Source organism: Balaenoptera acutorostrata, chromosome 6 (genome assembly GCF_949987535.1).
Source record: "Balaenoptera acutorostrata chromosome 6, mBalAcu1.1, whole genome shotgun sequence".
NCBI lineage: Eukaryota > Metazoa > Chordata > Mammalia > Artiodactyla > Balaenopteridae > Balaenoptera > Balaenoptera acutorostrata.
In genome coordinates this window covers 52,711,390-52,723,087 of record NC_080069.1, presented here as the reverse complement: position 1 = coordinate 52,723,087, position 11,698 = coordinate 52,711,390, and the positions used below count along the sequence as shown (strand labels likewise).

At 37.9% G+C, this 11,698-nt stretch overlaps 1 pseudogene; it reads right to left on the bottom strand.

Moving 5' to 3' along the window:
* Positions 1 to 4,700: 4,700 nt before the first annotated feature.
* On the bottom strand, positions 4,701 to 5,006 carry LOC103013537 (60S ribosomal protein L36a-like; annotated as a pseudogene).
* Between the last annotated feature and the right edge of the window lie 6,692 nt (positions 5,007 to 11,698).

Below are 11,698 nucleotides of genomic sequence, written 5' to 3'. Positions count from 1 at the left end.
TTTATAACAGCATATATATTTATGCTGTTAATTTAACACAAATGATTTCATACACATGAATCAACAGTTCTGATATAGTGGTACATTTTCCCAGCCAAGCCCAGGAAATCATTGTATCAATGATTAGGCAGGTATGCAGTTATCTATAATACCAGTCAGATTGTGATGAATGAGGAAATACTAATAAGGTGATAAAAACAATGTAAGTACCCTCCTTTGAGTTTTAACTATGTAGCCAAGACCTATGCTAAGAGTTTTGTATCCATGATCACAGTCAATCTTTATAGCAACTCTGACATGTTGATATGATTATACCCACTTTATAAAAGAGAAATAGGAGGTTCAGAGTCCTTAAGTGTTTTGTCCAAGGTCAGAGTGAGCAGAGGAACCAGGATTGGAAATGAGATCTTTCTGGCTCCCAAGCTTTTGCTTCCATCTGTTCACTCTACATTAAGGTATGGGAACACAGAAAGTGTGATTAATTCTATCTGGATGAGTCAAGAAAAGCTTCACAGAGAAGGTGGCATTTAAACTAGATTTTGACAGAGGAGTTGGATACTGCCAGGATGAAAATGAAGAAAGAATCATATAAGACAGAAGAAAGAACAAGGGAAAAGTTATGGAAGAGTTCAAGGTTGATGAAACGTGTGGTGTGGCAGGAGCGTTGCACATGGATGGGATCTGTGGGTAAAGAGGCCTGACCTGGATGGGGCTGAAAATAGAAGATGAAGGGCATTTGCTGCCACACTAAGGCATGAATTATGAACCGTGGAGGGATTTTGGAACATAAGAGTTAGTGACCTGATAAAATCTGAGTTTTATCAAGGTTATGCTGGAGGCATGTGGAAGATGAAGTGCAGGGAAGCATGGAGGCAGGGAGATCTTTTTGAAAGCTGTTATGAAATACAGGAAAAAGAAGTTAAAGTCCTATTTCTTAATAAGTCAAAAAAGTAAAAAAAAAAAAAAAATTTATATGCAGGATCAGAATATTTTAAGTTTCTTTATAAGAAAAAACTTTTGATTCCCCTGAAATTTCTAACAATTCAAGCACTCAGCTATAAGTTGAAATGGTTTCAATGCCTGGGTTACAGAAGAATTAATCCCAGGCTCCATGTTCTGAATACTAGAGAGGAAGCCCTCCTATTTCTCCTGAATTCAACACAAAAAAGAATAAAAAATAGTGTTCCAGATTAGTCATGCCCAGGGTATTAGCAACATTCACTTATTATTTTAGAGATGAATTACTCAGTTTCTACACTGTGCTAGGTATTCCTTTACTGAAGGAATTGGAATTTATTGAGCACCTGCTAGATATCAAGCACTGTGGTAGGCATTAGAGAAAGAGTGGCGAACAACATAGATATGGAGTCTGCTTCCAGAGGGTTTATTATCTAACAGATATGGGGTGTGGTAGGAAAATGCCCCAACTTTGAGAAAAAAAGCATACCAAAGTTTAAAAAAAACACAGAGCCAAATCCTTTCCAGAGCTTATCTAATTCTGCATGCATACATTATTTGTTTCCTACTCTTTTGTATCCAAACCACTGCCCTCTTCTTCTGGTTTACTATTTCTTTCAGGTTTTCTTCAGATGTGGCAAGTTTTTGGCCCATTACTTTGCTATGTAGCTCTTACCTTGGTGCATGTTACTCAGGCTGTCTACTAACTATCATGAGCTGACTGACCTGGTCAAAGGATCCTCTTATAAACAGAAAACTCCCTTCTCCTCCCTCAAGGTAGACTCCTGGTTCTTGGCACTAGACATTTAATCTTGATGGTCTTCAGACTCATATTGTTTTCCACTGGAGCTCAGGATCCTAAACTTTGAAAGTTAAAATATGCCTGCTAATCATAATATCTTTTTACACCCATTCTTGTGAAAATTTAAATAAATTCTATTCTTCCAAAATGTTACAATCCTAAAATGTGTTTAGAAAGAACAGTTAATAAAGCCCATTTCTGTGGTAGAAGGAAGTCAAAACAAATCTCATGTTTAATCCATGTCTTTGAAGTTCTTTTACAAAACACAGACACATGTCTTTGTTAGTGATCAGGCTAGAAGGGGTGTGAAAACAAAATGTAGCCTAGAACTGGGGTAAGAAGTCTGGGTAAAATCCAGACATTCATTAGTAAGTATCAATGAAATATTTCACAGAACTGGTCATAAGGGGCTTCTTCATTTCTGGAGAGGGCAGTGATGGAAATGGATAGTGGGCAGAGTCTGAGAAAATGGATAAGTCGATTATCTGTCACGGGAAAGTACAGATTCCCTCAGCCAAGACTTCTTTTAATTGGCAACTGGTCTGTTTGGGATTGGATGAGCCTCTCATCAAGTAAAGGCAGACCATCATAGATGGGCCATCTGCTCCATTTCCTGCACAATGGCACTTGTTCAGTTCTTACCTTTAGGACCTGCTCCTCTTGATGAGATAAACAATATGTTTGAAGCACCAGAGATGCTGTGCAGCTTAGCAGAGAAATGATGTTTTATGAAGTGTCATCCTGTGCAGCCATCTGCAGAGAATCACATTTGACCATCCTTGGGGACTGTCCCATTAATCCTGAGTTCTGATTCCATCCACTGAAAACTGTCAATTTTTTCTTGTTTTAAAAATAGCATACTTCACTGCCCCTTTTCTTAGATGGAAAAAGGTTTTTCTATTATACAGTGACTCATGGATAAAAGTCAGAGTTACTAGAGATGAATTATTTAATGGGAATATGATATAAAAAATGATAATGCCTCACACTCTAACAAGAGTTAGTTATAAATCTCTTTTCTGCCTCCTGTGAATTATTCGGAAATATGAACTACCCCACCTCAAGATTAGCTAGGAATTGAGGCAGTCTAAATAAATGTTATAAAAAGACTTTACTTACATTGGTTATTAACACATAATTTAAAACATGTAAAAAACTTAATTTCTACAAATGATGTAGGGAAATATATATAGTATTTAACACCGACAGTAAATGCATTTTGTCATTTTAATCCACTTCTGTATGTATATATTCTTAAAACAGATATTTTGTCACATAACCATAATACTATTATTACACCTAAAAAAAACCCAATAATTCCCTAATAACTTAGAATGCCTAGTCCATGTTAAAATTTCTTCAGTGGTATAAAAAATATGTTTTTAGTTATTTTTTCTCAAAGGTTTACTCATTGCATATGGTTGTTATGACTCTTAAGCATCTCCTTAACTATTAGTCTAGAATAGTCTCTCTTTCCCTTTTTTCTCACATTCCATTGACTTGTTGAAAAAATTGGACCAGTTGTCTTTTACGACTGGATTTACTTACAGTGGCACAATTTTACTTGCTCCTGCATGATCCACATTATGGCAGAATGATCTTAGATATAAAGGCATGACTAGATCACATTAAATTTTTTCCCTAAACCTCATAAATGGTACTTTGTACCTCAAATTCACAGCTAGAGACACATAAAATGTCCAGTATTCTAATGTTTGGTAATGCTGAATGCTTCTTGGTCACTTCAACTTTTCTCTTAATAGTTTTACTGTGCATTCATGACAATTGTTTGAAAATGTTTTTTCATTAGACCTTGCAAAATAGCGAGTTTCTAATTCTAACATTCCTCATGTGTTTGTTAGCTATAAGTATTCTATATAGAAAAATTGCCACTCATCTACTTGGTCAAGAGGGTATGAGCTATGGTGGACTTGGTTTCAATCTTTTCCCAAAGAACTTCCTCCTTCCTTTGTGTGGGGAATGGGAATTAGAGATCACAGTCTGGGTTCTAGGGTTGCTCATTGCACCTCACTTTCCACTGTTTCCAGGTCTTTTTTAAAACAAAAGAGATGAACTAATTTTATATTAATATTTCTAATTCAATTTTGAGATGTAGGGTTTTTATTTCTAGGACTTTTGTCTCTCAAACTGAAAATCCTTATTCTCACCAACATTAAAACAATTACTTACTCAACTTATCCAAGTACCTATAATGGTTTAAAAATAGAAAAACTAATAGTAGTACTAAAATTAAGTCTACAGAATATAGTTAAAAATCTCCATTTCCCTAGTTAGGAATGAGAAGTTAGCATTAGTTTCACACACACACACACACACACACACACACACACACACAGATGCATCTTAATTTCCTTTTCTGTGTTCTCTTCATATCTCTTGTCAATTTTTGTATTAAGAACTTGATCAGGGCTTCCCTGGTGGTGCAGTGGTTGAGAATCTGCCTGCTAATGCAGGGGACACGGGTTCGAGCCCTGGTCTGGGAAGATCCCACATGCCACGGAGCAGCTGGGCCCGTGAGCCACAACTACTGAGCCTGCGCGTCTGGAGCCTGTGCCCCGCAACGGGAGGGGCCGCGATAGTGAAAGGCCCGCGCACCGCGATGAAGAGCGGTCCCCGCACCGCGATGAAGAGTGGCCCCCACTTGCCGCAACTAGAGAAAGCCCTCGCACGAACCGAAGACCCAACACAGCCAAAAATAAATAAATAAATAAATAAATAAATAAAGTAGCTATTAAAAAAAAAAAAAAAAAAGAACTTGATCATTTTCTTCTCAATTATGAGGAGTGCTTGAAATAATAAGGATATCAAAACTCTAAGTTGCAAACATTTTTCTAAGTTTATCATTAATCTTTCTTTTTTTTTTTGAAGTGAACATAACCTCAAGATTTTATTGTCTTCATAGTAAAACAAGAGGTGAAACTTAGAATTGGATCACTTGGCCCTCTATTTTCTTATCTCCTCCCAGTTCAAAATGCTTACATCTCTCTTAGATCTGCAGTTGGGCTCAACACATTCAAGCCTGAGCACAATATTCTTTATAGTTGTAGCCTTTTTCTGGAAAACTGGCTTAGTCTGCCTACCATAATACTTCAGCTTCCTGTCATAAATCCTCCTTCCCTGGGCATATAGAAAATCCTTACCTTTTTGTGTACGGTGCCACTTTGTGGGGTTGGTGCTTGCCATATGTCTTGCAGAAAGTCCAGCGAGTTTTAGGAACATGTACCATGTTGGTTGGGGCACTATCATCATGGAAAGAAAGCTCATTGACTTTTTCACTCTGTATACAGTGTTTCATTATGCAAATTTTTTAGTTTTTAATTTTGATGTAGTTAAATTTGTCAGGTCGTTCCTCTGTTGCTTCTAGATTTTGAATCAGAGGAAAATTTTATCTACCCTTGCCTTATAAAGGAATGCATTCATGTTTTTTCCTCCTATGTAGTTTCTTATTCTGATCCACTTAATATTCATACCGGTGTACAGTGTGAAGAACAGACTCAGTTTTATCTTTTTCCATATGGCTCCTCAGTCGGCACAACACTGTTTTATTAAAATCTATTTTAGACCTTTACTTCTGGATGGAATAGACTGGCTTGTGTCTCGATAAGACAAAAACAGTAGAGTAAAAATGATAACAATATATGGAGATGCAAGAGGAAGGAGATATGGGGCTATAGGTATATGTATAGCTGATTCACTTTGTTATACAGCAGAAACTAACAAACCATTGTAAAGCAATTACACTCCAATAAAGATGTTAAAAAAAAATAATATACAAAATGAATTGTTTACTGGTATTGCTGAGCTTTCATGTCCTTCAGGACTTGAGGACCCCAGTTACTGGAAAGCAGGGAAATGCATTGAAATGAACCAAATATTTGCTGTTGTCCTTATCTTCAAGGAGTTTGATGTATAAGTGCCCAAGGCTGAGAGGCTGAGAAGCCAAGCATAAAGCAGACTAAGAGACTGAGAGGATCTTGAGTTCACAATTTAATGAATTTTGACAAATGTATCCAGTCTTGTAACTAACACTCAAACAAGATATAGAATATTTCATCACCCTAGAAAATTCCTTTGTGCTTCTCTCCAGCCAGTACTCTGCAGAAGCAACTACTGTTATGATTTCTTTCACCATAGATTAGTTTTGCCTGTTCTTGAACTTCTTCTAATGGAGTCCTAGGACATATACTCATTTATGTCTTTCTTATTTTATTAAACATAATGTTTTTGCTATTCATCCATGGTGTTTTGTATCAGTATCTGTTTGGGTTTTAGATTGGCTAGTTTACTTTTGAGGAATGTAGCTCTATTCTAAACTATAATCCAGCTGCTTGGGTCATTGGATACCTTGTATCCCTGCCTTACTTATTCACCTTCCCTCTGGGGTTAGATTTTTCTGTTCTTTGTACCTCCACTGAATCTTATATATACTTCTCCTGTGATACCTATACTCTTTGTAGGCAGAGACTTAGCACAGTTTGATTACAGAGTAGGTAGCCAGCATATGAAAGACTTGACCAGGATTCTGCTTTTAATGGACCAATCACTTACAACTGTAGCACTGCCACTCCACAGTTTGTTGCCTTTGAGCCAACTGTCTTCCCTTGCCTTGGACAAACCCTCAAATTTGTTGTCTTGGCTTGATCTTTTAGTTAATTAGCCAATATTGTAAGTGGCAAGCTAAGCACTGAGTCAGGTAAATAAAAATGCAGACTGACTAGCATACTACCTGGCATGCATTAGTTGCTCAGTCAAGTGGAGAGAAAGTAGAGGGAACTCAAGCTCAGTACTTTTTGGGCCAATCATTGAAGCCGCAGAGTTCCCACTATGTCCTGTAGCTGAGCCTGGTCAAACTATAAAACTATTCTTACTGTGTCATAAGTACCGCAGATTCGTTTTCCTTTACTTGTGTTTCTCGCGTACACATTTTTTCATGCTATTTGTATATTCTATTTCTATCTCCATCAGAGAGGAAGTAACTTGTACAAGGACCTATGTTGTCAGTACTTTCACTTGCCATAGGACCGAGCTACAGTTTCATACACACGTAACACTCAAACATGTAGAGAAAGAGGTGGTAATGAGTACAGAATGGAGAAATGAATAGATCCAATCCCTGAGGTGCTTGATAACATACAATGTCACATAAAAGTTTATAAAAACCACCACTCTAAATAGCACAGCAAAAGGAACAAAGAAATAAAAATCAAAGAGAACATCTGGACCAAAAGTGAGAGGAAGCAACAGAAGAGAAACTTAGCAATAAGAATGTTGTATAACTGAATTGCCAAACTCAAGGGAAAGGTTTAGAAAAATATGATAGGCACCACTTACAGGGAACTCGGTTTTCTTAGCAAATGGATTCGGTAATTGGAATTTTTGTTCCTTCTTTTCCTCTGGGACTGTGTGGATGAGAGTTCATTAATGTGGCAAGATTGTGCAGTATCTTTGAAAATTGTAACTTGTTAATAAAGACCCAAATTACACTATATCTGTGTAATTTGGGTGATGATATGGGAATGGGTAAAGAAGACCCAGACCTACCAGATCTGTTCCCTCTGAGATTTCAGGGCCCAGACTTAAGATTATATAACTGGAGAAGAAATAAAATGGAGGAAGACAAATGCTACAGATTTATAACAGATGATTGTAAGCCTAATTGTATAGCTTTGTGCATAAACCTTACCTGTTAGGCTACCTGTTAACAACTTTCAAATTTGCATACTCGAGATGAGTTCTGCAGTCTCTGAGTCTCCATCCACTTCATTTATTTTTTCTTCTCTCACATGTTTTCATGAGTTGTTCAAGGAATTATTGCTGAGTAATAAACCATCCCAAACTTAGTAGTGTAAAACCACTGTTTTGTAATGCTTATAAATTCAGTGGGTCAGACATTCAGACAAGACACTATAGGGATGGCTTGTTGATGTTCTATGATATATATCAAGCTTCACATTGCTGGGGGTGAGTGGAACAGTGTGGGACAAATATCTGGAGGCTCTGTTCCTCACATATCCGATGTCTGGGCTGGGGTGACTCAAAGCTGGGCTCATCTGGGACTGTCTCTAGAGCCCCTCTCAGCATTGTGGCTGTGTTCTGAGTTGGACAGTGTTGAGACCAAGCATTCCAAGAGAGCCAAGCAGAAGTTCTCTGGTCTTATAGCCCAACCCCACAAGTCTCATGAATTCACTTCTCCCGTACTTTATCTTCAGAGCAGCCCTAAGGACCCCACGATTCTAGGGGAAGGAGAAGACATAGAATACACCTCTAGATGGGAGAGGTGTCAAAGAATTTGCATCCATTAAAAAAAAATGGCCACCACATCTGTACATTAAAAAACAAACAAAAAATGGTATTTTTATCAAGTAACACTTTCCAGACTTGCTCAGGAGAAAGCTTATGCGTTTGTTTCTGGCCCTTTGGCTATTAATAGCAATAAGCCCTGGCTAATAGGGCTCTAGGTTAGATTCTGCCAATGAGACATTTGCATGATATTTGGAAGTGGGGAAAGAGGTCACTTTTATTAGCAGGCAACAGTGGGCACATGGCAGATCTCTGCTTCAGTGCGACAGTCAGCTGAGTTCATTAGTGGCAATTTCCTTAACCGTCTACAGTATCCTAATTTCCTAAAACCCAGCAGTCTTTTCCTTTGTCTTTTCCCCGCAGCCTTTCTATCAGGTCTGTAAGCACTAACTCCCTGTATTAAGTTCCTTCTTTGAAATGCCTGGAGAAATTCCCCTGTTTTTACAACTGACTCTTTTTCATGATAAAATTTATTTACATACTTACATTTAACTGGATCAGGGAATTCTTTCGCAGGTATCAGTTTCTAGTGGTCATGCATATTCCATTTGGGGATTGACAAAAATTATCTTTATTATATGGTAATAGCTCATTTTATTTACTCAGTTAATTTATATTGAAGGTCTTCAAATAATTTAAATAGTTAGGAAAATAATTTTTGCAATCTAGTTATTAATTTGAGCCTGAGATAATTTTTAGTAAGAAAAGAAGAAAATATTCTGACAGAACTCCACTTTGGGCTAAAATGCCATGAATACAAAGAAAACCTAAATAATAAACCCCTAAGGGATATGATCTATATGGAATAAACTAGACTAGTACTCATTGAATTGATATTTAAAAAGACATTTGGGATAGTAAAGAAGAAAATGTGTTATAATTTAACTTATTTTGTCCTTTTTTCGAGTTCTGTCCCAGTTGAATTTTTATCAGAGTGTATATCTATATTACAGTTAGAGGCATGCATATCTATGCAACTTCTCATCTATGTCTATGGAACAGAAAGTGGTAATGAGATGTCTTATGTATATATATATTGAATGTGATATAATATACAAGGACACTACCAATTCTGTGGAAGTCAAAGGTAGAAACAACACTGTCTTTACTCCTCAAGATCATATTATTCCTTTAATTACAAAGAAAATAAGAACAGGTTTTAAAAAGGTTATAGTCAAGCTTGAATTTAACTGAAAGTTGGGTAGTGCAAAAAATAATTTGGGGGAAAATTTCCATGACTTCTGAATACTTGAAGGAAATTAGAAAAAACAATACATTATCCTGTATCCTCTTTATATCTAGATGGTCAGGGGGTCAGACTGTTTAAAAAAAAAAAAAATTTTTTTTTTCACTTTGGGTTTACCAGGCAAATAACCCTTTGTTAGTTGAGAGAGTTTTAGCTAAATTTAGGAATCCAACTTTGATAAATATTACGCCTTTTCACTTTGCACTAAACCCTTTGCACTTTGATGTCAGCTTATTGACAAATCTGCACCCAGTGCTTGGAGAGAGAGAAAGAGAGAGTGTGCATGTGTGTGTGCACCCGTGTGTGTGCATGAGTGATACCTGTTAGTGTGTTGACTGTGCTGCATCACCCTGCTTCACTGGTGAGAACACAGGGTTGATTATTGGATTGTGTGTCACCTGTACCACTTGGAAGCTCTTTGCTCCTTGACCACATCATAATCCTTACTAATTACCTTACTAATCAAGGTTTTTGATCACTGAGGGAATTGAACAAAGATGGTTAAAGGATGGGAAAATTCTACGTTGCTCAAAAACAAGTTCTGAGTTCATGCGTGTGGACTGGTGGAATGATAGTTGCCTTATAGGACAATATTATCAAATATAATTTCCTGGAGCAATATGTCTATATCTGATGATATTCTGTCATACATTCTGGGTAAAATATGATTTACATGCATCTATGGAGCCTTCAAGGAACTTGGATAGAGACTTATAAAGAGAGACATATAATTTAAGCAAATGAACATAATAAAGAGTTATAGGGGTCCTGATAAGTCTCTATAAAGTAGATTGGGGGGCTTCCCTGGTGGCGCAGTGGTTGAGAGTCTGCCTGCTAATGCAGGGGACACGGGTTCGAGCCCTGGTCTGGGAAGATCCCACATGCCGCGGAGCGGCTGGGCCCGTGAGCCACAATTGCTGAGCCTGCGCGTCTGGAGCCTGTGCCCCGCGACGGGAGGGGCCGCGATAGAGAAAGGCCCGCGCACCGCGATGAAGAGCGGTCCCCGCACCGCGATGAAGAGCGGTCCCCGCACCGCGATGAAGAGTGGCCCCCGCTTGCCGCAACTGGAGAAAGCCCTCGCACGAACCGAAGACCCAACACAGCCAAAAATAAATAAATAAATAAATAAATAAATAAATAAGAAAATCCTTAAAAAAAAAAAAAAAAAGTAGATTGGGGGCACAAAGCAAGGACTACTGTGGCTGTAGATTCAGGACAGTATTAGGCAGAGGAAAGAACACAAAATATACTGTGAAAATCAATAAGCTTTCAGGGTGATATAGGGGAAAAGGGAACTGTCCTCGGAGGGAACAACATTCGTAAGGATGCAGGGCCGTTTGGAAACACTAGCAGCTTGTTTCACATTGAATATATGGAGCAAGCAGGCTCTGGGAGAGGCAGCTCCAGTGAAAAGAAGGGGCCCAGAAAAAGGCCAGATGTGGAACAGCTGTCTGCTTGTCTCAGAGTTTCACTTTGTATGGAAAGGGGAGTCAAAAAGGATTTGAATCATCATCATATTGCAATGTCGTGTTTTAGCTAAGATCACTCTGGCTGCATTATGGAGAATGTGTTAGAAGTTTATTGAGGGACAACTTGAGAAAACTTTAATGTAGCTTACATAAATGAGGTTAAAAAAAAAAAAAGTCTTCTTAAAAGCTGAATGTGGGTGGGGCTACCCTCAGGACTCCTCTAACACTTTTCACCTTCCATTGTGTGTGTGTGTGTTTTGTGGAGGGAGGGGTATATGTGTCCACGGAGAAAATGCATCCAGCATAGTGCAATATCTGTAGCTATTTCTCTCTAAATGTAAGTTCATAATTCAGACCTTACATCTGCCTCCTACTACATAGGGTAAACTAGTGTGATGAGAACAGAGAGGAAGTAGGAAAAGGAAGTATTTAAAGCCATGGCTGGGATAGTAAAACATGAGTTACACAAGCACAACGATGCCCAATTTTGACCATTTCTCAAAGACAGCAAAGGAGTAGATAGAATGTTGATGGATGAAAGGTTACCAAAAGACTCTATGTACAAAGAGATCAATAAATGAAGTAGGATCAGAGAAAAATCCACAGCTAAGAAAGAAAAGCCCAGTGTAAGGATGCTTGCTGAGGTAGGTCAATCTAACTTAATTGTTGATTCCTTGAAGAAAGATAGTTTTTCAACAATCATCAGGAAAGACAGGAGATTTTTTAAAAAGAAGAGATAATTAGAAATATATTATGCTTCCCAACCTAAGAGTCCATCAACAAATGAATGGATACAGAAGATGTGGCACATATATACAATGTAATATTACTCAACCATAAAGAGAAACGAAATTGAGTTATTTGTAGTGAGGTGGATGGACCTAGAGACTGTCATACAGAGTG